The sequence below is a fragment of the Ranitomeya imitator genome, chromosome 1 (genome assembly GCF_032444005.1).
Source record: "Ranitomeya imitator isolate aRanImi1 chromosome 1, aRanImi1.pri, whole genome shotgun sequence".
Classification (NCBI taxonomy): Eukaryota; Metazoa; Chordata; class Amphibia; order Anura; family Dendrobatidae; genus Ranitomeya; species Ranitomeya imitator.
The window spans coordinates 248,959,018-248,974,403 of record NC_091282.1 but is presented as its reverse complement, the minus strand read 5'-3'; the positions used below and the strand labels follow the sequence as shown (position 1 = coordinate 248,974,403).

General features: G+C 51.5%; 1 protein-coding gene and 1 long non-coding RNA gene across 4 annotated transcripts in view; one reads left to right on the top strand and one right to left on the bottom strand.

Moving 5' to 3' along the window:
* The window catches only part of CAMKK2 (calcium/calmodulin dependent protein kinase kinase 2), a 159,974-nt gene that overhangs the window by 89,246 nt on the left and 55,342 nt on the right, over positions 1-15,386 (top strand). The window lies entirely within an intron of this gene.
* Positions 3,778-8,667, bottom strand: LOC138667086 (uncharacterized). The gene is made up of 2 exons (XR_011318597.1): positions 8,525-8,667; positions 3,778-4,962 (listed from the first exon to the last, which is right to left on the bottom strand). It is a non-coding gene; the product is annotated as an uncharacterized lncRNA (long non-coding RNA).

Genomic DNA, 15,386 nt, shown 5'->3' with positions numbered 1-15,386 from the left:
ATACTCAAGTCATTGTCGGCGGGGGAGGGGGAGCGGCGGCTGTCACATACTCACCTGCTCCCGGCGCGGTCCCTGCATGTCCGATGGTCTCCGGGCAGCTCTTCCTTTGTTCAACGGTCACGTGGAACCGCTCATTAATGAATATGGATGCATATTCATTACTTTAATGAGCTGTTCGTGACAGCTGAACATAGGAAGACGCTGCCGACTCCCGGAGACCATCTGACAGTGAGAAGCTGCCAGGGACCGCGTCGGGAGCAGGTGAGTATGACGGGGGAGTTGAGCATTGCGCGATATTCAGCAGTGGAAAGTGCTGGGGGCCTGAGCGAAGAGAGGCGAGTATGTGTTTTTTTTTTATTTTATTCGCAGGAACATCAAATGGGGCATAATGTGTGGAGCATCTCATGGGGCATAATGTGTGGAGCATCTCATGGGGCATAATCTATGGAGTAAAATCTATGGAGCATCTTATGGGGCCATCAACCTTTATGCAGCATTGTATGGGGCAAAAGTTTCTATGAAGCATCTTATGGGGCCATTATTAACATTTGTGCAGCATTATATGGGGCATATTTTAATATGGAGCATCTTATGGGGCCATCATAAACTTTATGGAGCATTATATGGGGCTCCTGATTCAATATGGATATTCAAAAACACTTAACCTACTGATGTCTCAATTAATCTTACTTTTATTGGTATCTATTTTTATTTTTGACATTTACCAGTAGCTGCTGCATTTTCCACCCTAAGGCTTATACTCGAGTCATTAAGTTTTCCCAGTTTTTTGTGGCAAAATTAGGGGGGGGGGGGGGTCAGCTTCTACTCGAGTATATACGGTATGTCCCTAAGCCAATGTGCATAATGTAAATAACTTCTTATACTCACCTACGGGGTGGTCCGGTGTTATGTTTGGTGCTGGTCTTCATCCGGCACAGTCCTTCCCGTGGATGATGTGTTCTACATCATCCACACAACCTCCCTCATCACGCTTCTGTGCAGGAACACTTCTCTGCCGAGCACAAAGCAAAGTACTGTAACGGGCAGAAAGAAGTGCGATGCACAGGAGCACGATGGAAGACACCGTGTGGATGACATAGGACGCGTCATCGACTCAAAGAAAGAAGGACGGTGATAGAAGAGGAGAAGGCCCCGGATTAAGACTAGCAAAGCAGATAGTGGTTGTGCTTTATAAAATGCTGTATATAAGGGTATACAGGCAGTGGGCCTACTATATATACACAGCATTCTAGAATGCTGTATATAAAGGCATATAGATAGTGGTCGTACTTTATGTAGGGGGGGGAGGTGGGACAGAAACAATGATTGAATACCCTGTAGTAAGTGAACGGCTACAGTGCAAGAAAATAAAGGGTACTTAGTTAACACTTTTTTGGGGGCCTGAGAAAGGAGTCAGAAAAGAGCATCGGGGCGGACGCGCTGCTGTGTATGTCAGTGTCTATATCTAGCACGGCATAATTTTCATAACCAGCAGAGGGAAAGCTGACAGCTGATGTTAATATTCTGGAAAGGAGCCAATAACCATAAAGGTTCCCAGGCTATTAATATCAGCTCACAGCTGTTTGCTTAGCCTTTACTGGCTATTTTACAGTGGGACACAAAATATTGACATGGGGTCCCCCAATAAAAGCTGTAGGCTGATATTAATAGTCTGTGAAGAGGCCATGGATATTGGCAGCCCCAGAGGCTAAAAACCATCAGCTCTCAGCCATCCCAGAAATGGCGCATCTTATAGATCTGCCAATTCTGGTACTTAGCCTCGCTCTTCCCACTTGCCCTGTAGCAGTGGGGCTCAGATTTGTGGGGTTGATGTCACCATTTTATTGTCAAGTAACATCACGCCCACAGGTTAGTAATGGAGAGGCATCTATCAGACACCTCTCCATTAGTAAGCTGGCCTACTGTCACCTTACAATACAAAGGTGACATTAGCCCCTTATTACCCCATATGCCACCGCTACAGGGCAGTGAGAACAGAGGCTGAGTGCCAGAATTGGCGCATCTTACGGATGCACCTTTTCTGGGGTGGCAATAACCATGGTCCCTCTCTAGGCTATAATATCTGTCCTCAGTCACTGACTTTCCCTCTGTGGCACAGAAAATTGTGTGGGAGCCCACGCCAGTTTTTTCAGTGAAAACATTTTTATTAAATACATACAGGTCCCAAATTTTACACACACACATACTACTCACCGTATTAGTCACTGACCTATATAAATCTAACCGTTCTGCAATGGTTTACTGTATGTAAACCATGTCTCCTATCCTGCAATGATTTGACAGAAGCTGACAAATTAACTATTTGTAATTATTGTAAGCTGTCAGTGTGATTTTACTGTACACTGCACCTGAATTGCAAGCCTTTCAAAGGACACCGTTGCGTATTTCTCGCAAGTCACACTGATGGCCCGTGTGGTATGAGTTTTTCTTGCATAAACAGACTTTCATTGGGGATTCTCGGCTGATATACGGTGCAAATCGCAGCATAGTGCAATTTCACTCGCACATATAATACGGCCGTGAAAAAAAAAAGTGATGGGAGCTGCCCAACAGATTAACATTGGTCCGAGTGCTATGCAATTTTTTTTTTCTCGCATAGCACTCGTCCGTATTCCTCTCTAGTGTGACTCCGGCCTTAGAGGGAAAATCATTCAAAATTTGAAAATTTCTATTTTTTTAAATTTCTGATATTTTTACAAAATAAAGCAAAACATATTAACCCAAGTTTATCATTAGCCCACGTTTACCATTATCATACAGTCTAATATGTCAGGAAAACAAACAACCTCAAAATCAATGGAATATGTTGAAGCATTCCAGAGTTATTACTACATAAAGTGACACTGGTCATATTTTAAAAAATTGGCCCCGTCACTGAGGGGTTAAATGCTTGTACAAGTGAACATTGTTTCAAGAGTGGTTTACCTGTCTAAGACTGGTTTCACACCAGCTTTCGGCAGCCTTCTTCCTCCGTTAAGCCCCACCCACTGCTACACCTCTTCTTTCAGCTCCGCCTACGTCTGCATGCATCCCCTATCTTTAACATTGGGTACACAGGCACGTGTCGTTTTGACGATGCGCTGAACTGCGTCGAACGCAACATGTTGCATTTTGTTGCGGTCGGCGCAGCGTTAAAACAACGCATGCAGAGGCATCCGCTTGGCCTGCGTACCCAATGTTAAAGATAGGGTATGCAGGACGCATGCAGATGCAGGACGCATGCAGACGTAGGCGGAACTGAAGGAAGAGGTGCGGCATTGGACGGGGCTTAACGGAGGAAGAAGGCTGCCATCCGCAGCCCTGCCGAATGCTGGCGTGAAACCAGCCCAAGGCTGTTATTATAGCACCTTACGTCTTACGCTAGGTTCACATTGCGTTAGTGCAATCCGTTAAGCGCATAGCGCTAGCGGATTGCGCTAATGCAATGTTTCTAGAGGGTCGGCGTTCACCCTCCCCGCTATCGCGAGGAACGGGCCTCGGACGCTGCAAGCAGCGTTTGAGGTCCGTCACAATAGAACGGCACATCGCTAGCGCGTGCCGAAAATGGCATGCGCTAGTGATGCGCTTCAGCTAAAAGTAACATTGCTGTCAATGGGTGCGCTAATGGACCCGTTGCACGGCGTTAATTTTGACATTTTCGCCGTGCAACGCAGTCCGTTAGCGTTAACCCATTAACGCAATGTGAACCTAGCTTTACACAGATACATCATGGGCTTGTCCTGCCCTACGCATGAAATGAAAGACAAATACAATGTGGAGACTTAATCAGAGCAATGTTTTATTTACATTCAGAACTGGTTTAAGAGGTAAACAATTACCATTTCTCACAGAAATCTCAGACTTTTACTTATAGAAATACTGGATAAATATCATTTTAAAATTAGATATAGAAATATTTCTAATTTTATAAAACTGCCTTTTTTTGCATAGAAAAACTTTATGCCTTTCCTTGTTTCATTTTATGCCTTTGCTTGTTTCATTTTATGCATTTCTAAAGTATTGTAAAAACGTAATATGCTGTTGGTGCATGCGGGCAGGACTGTCGGTAGGGTATGCGGCTCTGAAGCCCCCCCCTCCCCCTCCCCCGGGCCTGCCTCCGGTGTCTGAGGTTTCGGTGTCCCGGACCAGAGATCATAATACCGGCCTTGAATTGTGAAGGACACGGCAGCCGATCCTGAGAAACATCCAAGGTGGGAATGCCCCATCATGTCGAAGAGAGTCTAGATCCAGGCCTAGCAGACCAGTGCTGGTGGGTTCATGGATGCCAGGAGGGAGCTGGCCTAAAGGAAGGTCTCGTTTTTTCCTGGCGGGTCAGAGAGTTGTCCCATCGTTTTTGTTTTTTTGGACAGAACATTTCCAAAACAACCAAATTTGAACAGATCTCTTTGGAGGCAGACTTTAGTCCTCTGTTGCAGAAGCGAAGTACTCTTAAACTGATAGGCGCAGAGTAGCATGCACTAGAAAGTTGGCGTGCATGATTGTTCAGGGCGCTGGCGGTGTGGACCGGCCACCAGATAAGGCCTAGACCAAAGCCTGGATATTTTAAGAGCAAGGTCACAGGAGCCTCTGGAAAACGTGGAGGCTGCATGAATAGGAAGGTTTCCTCAGGAGACGTCCACATTGCTCAGTGGAAAACTAGGACATATTTGTCCTGTGTTTTGTTTTGTTTTTAAAGTAGCCCCCTTACTGCCTCGTAGGATATACCAGTCCTTAAGATCACAAATCCTTTTTCGCAGAGCGATGATGAAGATGGGCATGGAATAAGCTGGACGCAGAGAGGCGAGAGGGTAGGGCGATTCGTGGCATGAACGGTCCTCCGGGGAACCCCAAACACTCTTGATGTGTTAGGGCCTTGCCTCGTAGACCACAGATGATATGGTAGTGACAATTCTAGGTGGGAGATTAGAGTGACAATTCCACTGTCGCCCTCAAAAGCCATATCTGGGAAGAAAAAAAAAAATTAAAAAGAAAAATCGTTAATAAAAAAACCTCCCAAAACCTAAACTGGGCTGGGCGGTCCAGACCCATGTCTTCCTCCTACTGACATTAAGTTAAAACGGATTAGCTTCGTGCTAGTTGGTGGTGTACCCTCCTCTACAGGAAATACCTAAATTTTTTTTTTTGCATAGCATAAGCAGCATACACCCATTTTTTTTTTTTTTTTTTTGTGTACCCCAATGAAGCATTAGCTCCCCCACATCAACCAGAAGGCCACACAGCATAACCTCGCTCCCCCAGTCAGAAACCTCCACCTCACATTAACCAGCGGACCCCACAGGATAAACCCAAAGCCCACCAGACATTCCCTCCCACATGCGTAAATCCCCATATGACGCCCCCTGCCCCCAACCATAAATCCCATCAGACACCCCCCCCCCCAATCGGATGCCACCCCAGCTTAACCCCCCAGCATAAACCCCCATCGGACGTCCACCCCTCCTCCAAGCATTACTCCCATCATACACCACGCCCACCCAATAATAAACCCCCACCGGACGGCCAAACCCCCACAGGACGTGGACCCCCCCCCATCCAGCACACCCCCCCATCCAGCACACCCCCCCCATCAGACGCGGACACCCCACCCAGCACAAACCCCCCCATCGGACGTCCACCCCCGACCCAGCCTAAACTCTTATCGGACGTCCACTCCACCCAGCCTAAGCCCACATCAGCCCCCCAAACCCAACCCATAAGCAGGTCGCCCTCCAATAAAGGGGATCCTTCCGTAAGCGGCAGGTCGCCTCAACACGTCCCACCACAGGCAGGTCGCCTCAACACGTCCCACCACAGGCAGGTCGCCTCAACACGTCCCACCACAGGCAGGTCGCCTCAACACGTCCCACCACAGGCAGGTCGCCTCAACACGTCCCACCACAGGCAGGTCGCCTCAACACGTCCCACCACAGGCAGGTCGCCTCAACACGTCCCACCACAGGCAGGTCGCCTCAACACGTCCCACCACAGGCAGGTCGCCTCAACACGTCCCACCACAGGCAGGTCGCCTCAACACGTCCCACCACAGGCAGGTCGCCTCCCCACGTCCCACCACAGGCAGGTCGCCTCCCCACGTCCCACCACAGGCAGGTCGCCTCCCCACGTCCCACCACAGGCAGGTCGCCTCCCCACGTCCCACCACAGGCAGGTCGCCTCCCCACGTCCCACCACAGGCAGGTCGCCTCCCCACGTCCCACCACAGGCAGGTCGCCTCCCCACGTCCCACCACAGGCAGGTCGCCTCCCCACGTCCCACCACAGGCAGGTCGCCTCCCCACGTCCCACCACAGGCAGGTCGCCTCCCCACGTCCCACCACAGGCAGGTCGCCTCCCCACGTCCCACCACAGGCAGGTCGCCTCCCCACGTCCCACCACAGGCAGGTCGCCTCCCCACGTCCCACCACAGGCAGGTCGCCTCCCCACGTCCCACCACAGGCAGGTCGCCTCCCCACGTCCCACCACAGGCAGGTCGCCTCCCCACGTCCCACCACAGGCAGGTCGCCTCCCCACGTCCCACCACGAGCAGGTCACCACCACGTCCCACCACAGGGGTCCCCCAATAGCCTGCAGCAGGTCTCCCCCCTACATCCCACAAGCAGATAGCCCTCAAATCCCACAACGGGTCCCCCCCAATAGACAGGTCACACACCCCCAAACCGAACCACAAGCATGTCACCCTCAAACCCCACCACAGGTCTCCCCCACTAAAAGGGGTCCACCCCGTAAGCAGGTCACCTCCAAACCCCACCACAGGGGTCCCCCCCCAACAGCCAGCAGGTGCCCCCCAAAATCCCACCACAGGGGTCCCACCACAATAGCCAGCAGCAGCAGGTGCCCCCCACAACAGCCCACCACAGGGGGTCCCCCACAACAGCCAGCAGCAGTAGGTGCCCCCCCCAAAATCTCACCACAGGGGTCCCCCCACAACATCCCACCACAGGGGTCCCCCACAATCGCCAGCAGCAGGTCCCCCCCCAAATCTCACCACAGGGGTCCCCCACAACAGCCAGCAGCAGCGGTGCCCCCCCAAAAAGCCCACCACGGGGGTCCCCCACAACAGCCAGCAGCAGCGGTGCCCCCCCCCCCCCAAGAGCCCACCACGGGGATCCCCCACAACAGCAGCGGTGCCACCACCAAAAAAGCCCACCACAGGGGTTCCCCACAGCAGCAGCGGTGCCCCCCCAGAAAGCCCACCACGGGGGTCCCCCACAGCCCACCATGGGGGACCCCCACAACAGCCAGCAGCAGCGGAGCCCACCCAAAAAGCCCACCACAGGGGTCCCCCACAACAGCCAGCAGCAGCGCCCCCCCAAAAGCCCACCACAGGGGTCCCCCACAACAGCCAGCAGTAGCGGTCCCCCCAAAAAAGCCCACCACAGGGGTCCCCCACAACAGCCAGCAGCAGCGGTCCCCCCAAAAAAGCCCACCATAGGGGTCCCCCACAACATCCAGCAGCAGCGGTGCCCCCCCAAAAGCCCACCACGGGGGTCCCCCACAACAGCCAGCAGCAGCGGTGCCCCCCCCAAAAAAAGCCCACCACAGGGGTCCCCCACAACAAGAGCGGTGACCCCCCCAAAAAAAAGCCTGCCACGGGGGTCCCCCACAGCAGCAGCGGTGCCCCCCCCACAAAGCCCACCACGGGGGTCCCCCACGGTGGTCCACCACAGCAGCAGCGTTGCCCCCCCACAAAGCCTACCACGGGGGTCCCCCACAACAGCCGGCCGGCAGCAGCGGTGCCCCCCCACAAAGCCCACCACAGGGGTCCCCCACAGCAGCAGCGGTGCCCCCCCACAAAGCCCACCACGGGGGTCCCCCACAAAGCCCACCACGGGGGTCCCCCACAGCAGCAGCTGTGCCCCCCCACGGGGGTCCCCCACAGCAGCAGCGGTGCCCCCCCCCCCACAACAGCCGGCCGACAGCAGCGGTGCCCCCCCCACAAAGCCCACCACAGGGGTCCCCCACAGCAGCAGCGGTGCCCCCCCCACAAAGCCCACCACGGGGGTCCCCCACAGCAGCAGCGGTGCCCCCCCCACAAAGCCCACCACGGGGCTCCCCCACAGCAGCAGCGGTGCCCCCCCCACAAAGCCCACCACAGGGGTCCCCCACAGCAGCAGAGGTGCCGCCCCCACCACGGGGGTCCCCCACAGCAGCAGCGGTGCCCCCCCACAAAGCCCACCACGGGGGTCCCCCACAGCAGGAGCGGTGCCCCCCCACAAAGCCCACCACAGGGGTCCCACACAGCAGCAGAGGTGCCGCCCCCACCACGGGGGTCCCCCACAGCAGCAGAGGTGCCCCCCCCCCACAACAGCCGGCCGGCAGCAGCGGTCCCCCCCCCACAAAGCCCACCACAGGGGTCCCCCACAGCAGCAGCGGTGCCCCCCCCCACAAAGCCCACCACGGGGGTCCCCCACAGCAGCAGCGGTGCCCCCCACACAGACAAGCCCACCACAGAGCCTCCCCCCAATAGCGAGCAGCAAGTAGCATTTTTTCACCCTGAAACCACTAACCTCCATGTGCCATGGCGTCCACAAGCTATAATCATGCTGCTTTGCTTTGCCGCCTTCATGATGTGACTGAAAACACGCCCCCTCCCGATAGGACACGCCCCCGGAAATGACGTCACACCTGGAAGGAGCCCATACACTCTAGCATTTACCGTCATCGCACACACAGCTCAGTGTGTGCGATCATAGCAGGAGCTGCCAGGGAGAAGCTGCTGCTGGGAAGAGAGGGTCGGGGTGAGTATCTGCAGCCAGGAGCTGTGATTGCAGCCTGTACTTAGTATTACAGCACAGGCTGCAATCACTGGTCCCAGCCACCCTGTTCAGAGCACAGCAGGGAGATCGTCACACTGCTCTGCCCTGAACATGACTCAGCACTTCCTGGAAGAGGACTGAAGGTAAGTACAGAGTTTTTATTTTCTTATGCATCTTCTACCTGCCCCTATATACCACTGCTACCTGTCCCTATATACCACTGCTACTAGCCCCTATATACCACTGCTACCAGCCACTATATACCACTGCTACCAGCCCTTATATACCACTGCTACCTGTCCCTATATACCACTGCTACCAGCCCCCATATACCACTGCTACCTGCCCCTATATACCACTGCTACCTGCCCCTATATACCACTGCTACCAGCCCCCATATACCACTGCTACCTGCCCCTATATACCACTGCTACCTGTCCCTATATACCACTGCTACCAGCCCTTATATACCACTGCTACCTGTCCCTATATACCACTGCTACCTGTCCCTATATACCACTGCTACCAGCCCCCATATACCACCGCTACCTGTCCCTATATACCACTGCTACCTGTCCCTATATACCACTGCTACCTGCCCCTATATACCACTGCTACCTGTCCCTATATACCACTGCTACCAGCCCCCATATACCACCGCTACCTGCCCCCATATACCACTGCTACCTGCCCCTATATACCACTGCTACCTGCCCCTATATACCACTGCTACCTGTCCCTATATACCACTGCTACCAGCCCTTATATACCACTGCTACCAGCCCCCATATACCACTGCTACCTGCCCCTATATACCACTGCTACCTGCCCCTATATACCACTGCTACCTGCCCCTATATACCACTGCTACCTGCCCCTATATACCACTGCTACCTGCCCATATATACCACTGCTACCTGCTCCTATATACCACTGCTACCTGCTCCTATATACCACTGCTACCTGCCCCTATATACCACTGCTACCTGTCCCTATATACCACTGCTACCAGCCACTATGTACCACTGCTACCAGCCCTTATATACCACTGCTACCTGCCCCTATATACCACTGCTACCAGCCACTATGTACCACTGCTACCAGCCCTTATATACCACTGCTACCTGTCCCTATATACCACTGCTACTAGCCCCTATATACCACTGCTACCAGCCACTATATACCACTGCTACCAGCCCTTATATACCACTGCTACCTGTCCCTATATACCACTGCTACCAGCCCCCATATACCACTGCTACCTGCCCCTATATACCACTGCTACCTGCCCCTATATACCACTGCTACCTGTCCCTATATACCACTGCTACCAGCCCTTATATACCACTGCTACCAGCCCCCATATACCACTGCTACCTGCCCCTATATACCACTGCTACCTGTCCCTATATACCACTGCTACCAGCCCTTATATACCACTGCTACCTGCCCCTATATAACACTGCTACCTGCCCCTATATACCACTGCTACCTGCTCCTATATACCACTGCTACCTGCCCCTATATACCACTGCTACCTGTCCCTATATACCACTGCTACCAGCCCTTATATACCACTGCTACCAGCCCCTATATACCACTGCTACCTGCTCCTATATACCACTGCTACCTGCTCCTATATACCACTGCTACCTGCTCCTATATACCACTGCTACCTGCCCCTATATACCACTGCTACCTGCCCCTATATACCACTGCTACCTTTCCCTATATACCACTGCTACCAGCCCTTATATACCACTGCTACCAGCCCCCATATACCACTGCTACCTGCCCCTATATACCACTGCTACCTGTCCCTATATACCACTGCTACCAGCCCTTATATACCACTGCTACCTGCCCCTATATACCACTGCTACCTGCCACTATGTACCACTGCTACCAGCCCTTATATACCACTGCTACCTGTCCCTATATACCACTGCTACCTGTCCCTATATACCACTGCTACCAGCCCCCATATACCACTGCTACCTGCCCCTATATACCACTGCTACCTGCCCCTATATACCACTGCTACCAGCCCCCATATACCACTGCTACCTGCCCCTATATACCACTGCTACCTGTCCCTATATACCACTGCTACCAGCCCTTGTATACCACTGCTACCTGTCCCTATATACCACTGCTACCTGTCCCTATATACCACTGCTACCAGCCCCCATATACCACCGCTACCTGTCCCTATATACCACTGCTACCTGTCCCTATATACCACTGCTACCTGCCCCTATATACCACTGCTACCTGCCCCTATATACCACTGCTACCAGCCCCCATATACCACTGCTACCTGCCCCTATATACCACTGCTACCTGCCCCTATATACCACTGCTACCTGTCCCTATATACCACTGCTACCAGCCCTTATATACCACTGCTACCAGCCCCCATATACCACTGCTACCTGCCCCTATATACCACTGCTACCTGTCCCTATATACCACTGCTACCTGCCCCTATATACCACTGCTACCTGCCCCTATATACCACTGCTACCTGCCCCTATATACCACTGCTACCTGCCCCTATATACCACTGCTACCTGCTCCTATATACCACTGCTACCTGCTCCTATATACCACTGCTACCTGCCCCTATATACCACTGCTACCTGTCCCTATATACCACTGCTACCAGCCACTATGTACCACTGCTACCAGCCCTTATATACCACTGCTACCTGCCCCTATATACCACTGCTACCAGCCACTATGTACCACTGCTACCAGCCCTTATATACCACTGCTACCTGTCCCTATATACCACTGCTACTAGCCCCTATATACCACTGCTACCAGCCACTATATACCACTGCTACCAGCCCTTATATACCACTGCTACCTGTCCCTATATACCACTGCTACCAGCCCCCATATACCACTGCTACCTGCCCCTATATACCACTGCTACCTGCCCCTATATACCACTGCTACCTGTCCCTATATACCACTGCTACCAGCCCTTATATACCACTGCTACCTGCCCCCATATACCACTGCTACCTGCCCCTATATACCACTGCTACCTGTCCCTATATACCACTGCTACCAGCCCTTATATACCACTGCTACCTGCCCCTATATACCACTGCTACCTGCTCCTATATACCACTGCTACCTGCCCCTATATACCACTGCTACCTGTCCCTATATACCACTGCTACCAGCCCTTATACACTGCTACCAGCCCCCATATACCACTGCTACCTGCCCCTATATACCACTGCTACCTGTCCCTATATACCACTGCTACCAGCCCTTATATACCACTGCTACCTGCCCCTATATACCACTGCTACCTGCTCCTATATACCACTGCTACCTGCCCCTATATACCACTGCTACCTGCCCCTATATACCACTGCTACCTGTCCCTATATACCACTGCTACCAGCCCTTATATACCACTGCTACCTGCCCCTATATACCACTGCTACCTGCTCCTATATACCACTGCTACCTGCTCCTATATACCACTGCTACCTGCTCCTATATACCACTGCTACCTGCCCCTATATACCACTGCTACCTGCCCCTATATACCACTGCTACCTTTCCCTATATACCACTGCTACCAGCCCTTATATACCACTGCTACCAGCCCCCATATACCACTGCTACCTGCCCCTATATACCACTGCTACCTGTCCCTATATACCACTGCTACCAGCCCTTATATACCACTGCTACCTGCCCCTATATACCACTGCTACCTGCTCCTATACACCACTGCTACCTGCTCCTATATACCACTGCTACCTGCTCCTATATACCACTGCTACCTGCCCCTATATACCACTGCTACCTGCTCCTATATACCACTGCTACCTGCCCCTATATACCACTGCTACCTGCCCCTATATACCACTGCTACCTGCCCCTATATACCACTGCTACCTGCCCCTATATACCACTGCTACCTGCCCCTATATACCACTGCTACCTGCCCCTATATACCACTGCTACCTGCCCCTATATACCACTGCTACCTGCCCCTATATACCACTGCTACCTGCTCCTATATACCACTGCTACCTGCTCCTATATACCACTGCTACCTGCCCCTATATACCACTGCTACCTGTCCCTATGTACCACTGCTACCAGCCCTTATATACCACTGCTACCAGCCCCCATATACCACTGCTACCAGCCCCCATATACCACCGCTACCTGCCCCTATATACCACCGCTACCTGCCTCTGTATACCACCGCTACCTGCCTCTGTATACCACCGCTACCTGCCTCTGTATACCACCGCTACCTGCCTCTGTATACCACCTACCACTGCTGCCTGCCTCTATATACCATCTACCACTGCTGCCTGCCTCTATATACCATCTACCACTGCTACCTCTGTCCTGTGTAGCTAATCTAGTCTTGTGTAGCTAATCCTGTCCTGTGTACAGTATCACACAAGATAGGATTAGATACACGGCTCAGCTCAGTATCACACAGGACAGGATTAGATACACGGCTCAGCAGTCAGTATCTAATCCTCTCCTATGCACTCCTCTCCCCCCTGCGTATCCTTCCCCATTGTGGTTTATTATTTTTGTTGTGGGAGATGAGGGAGTCGAGGATTATGCGTTCGGTATGGTATAAAAAAGATTAATAAAGGACTTTATTCTGGCCGATTCTTTATTTACAATACATGTGAGATCTATGTGGCGGCATTATGGGTGATCTATATGGCGGTATGTGAGAACACTGGCGGTATTATGTGTGATCTATATGGTGGTATTATGTGAGAACTGTATGACAGTATTGTGTGATCTATTTGATAGTATTGTGTGTGTGATCTATATGGCGGTATTATGTGAGAACACTATGGCAGTATTATCTTCAGAAAGTGGACCCATTCTATGGTGGTTCTGGCTGAGCACCTGCACGCGGGTCTAGGGTAATAGAGGGGGTAGCATGACCTCCAGTTAGGTGCAGTCAGGGGAAGGCTGGTGAGGCGGCTGAAGAGAGGGGTCTCATTTTTATCGTTACTATATGGCTACATTTCCTTCCCAGCGTCACCCCGACTGCGCCTGTCGCCTCGCTTTCACATATCGCCAGGACAGGATGGAGAAGACAGGATCTGAGGAGGGGAATGGGGGTCTGCATGCAAAGTCTGGATCAGAACAGGCCATCAATCCGCAGAAATGTTTCCTGGATTTCTGTGAAGCAGACGGTCCATCCATGAGTATAAAAGACAGCGCTCTATGTACAATCCCTGGCTGCTCCGCACACCGAACAGGGGGCCCCCATAGACCAGCACACTGCTCTCCTGAAATACTCTGTGCTGCTGTCACCCTGCTCCCTCCACCACATATCTCCCAGAATCCTTGCTGCCTGCCATCCTCGGTGACTGTCTACTTGTCAGTATAAGGCTGCCTTCACACTATCATTATTTGGTCAGTATTTTACCTCAGTATCTGTAAGCCAAAACCAGGAGTGGGTGATAAATGCAGGCGTGGTGCATATGTTTCTATTATACTTTTCCTCTATTTGTTCCACTCCTGGTTTTGGCTTACAAGTACTGCATACTCTGCAGTCACCAACAAAATGGCTGCTCACTGGGTTCCTGAATATCATCCTCTCTAATCCCTTAGCAAACACCCAGAAGGGGAGGAGAGGAGACATCACACAGGTCAGCAGACTCCGCCCATAATTACTGCAGTGCAGTAATGTGAGCTATTTGTACACTAGGTTTTTCTGAAATTTTTCAGTAGCTGCTCCCCCTAGTGTTGAAAAGTGGAAATTCCAAAACTTTTCAAATAATTTTTCATATTTTACTAAATTATAAACAAATGATAATATTTTTTAAGAAAATGTAATCCTTAATTCTTTACATTTTTACAATTTCTGAAAAAAAATTTTTTTTGATGGCACCTTCCCTTTAAAGGAAAAAGTGACTCGGCATGTAATTACTTTGGAAATAACTTCTCAAACCACAAACGATCGTAAACTTCTTTCCAAAAAAGTGACTTAAAGGGGTTTTCCTGAGAACAACGTTGATTTTAATCAACAGATCTTGAAATAATAAGTTCCACAATTGGATGTGTTTTAAACAAAATGTTCCTGTGCTGAGATAATCTTATAAATGTGCCCCTGCTGTGTACTGTGTAATGACTGTGTCTGACCGAACAGGGACATGGTCTGATTGTACCACAGCTCCTGGGCAGGGGAAAAAGGAAAAGTGATTATACAGACATTACAGCATGGAATCACAGCTGCTGGTTTCTGTGAGGTAAAACATTTCCCCACCTATTTAACCCCTTCATGACCTTGGGATTTTTCGTTTTTCCGTGTTCGTTTTTCACTCCTCTCCTTCCCAGAGCCATAACTTTTTTTATTTTTCCGTTAATTTGACCATGTGAGGGCTTATTTTTTGCGGGACGAGTTGTACTTTTGAACGACATCATTGGTTTTACCATGTCGTGTACTAGAAAACGGGAAAAAAATTCCAAGTGCGGTGAAATTGCAAAAAAAGTGTAATCCCACACTTGTTTTTGGTTTTGGCTTTTTTGCTAGGTTCACTAAATGCTAAAACTGACCTGCCATTATGATTCTCCAGGTCAGTACGAGTTCATA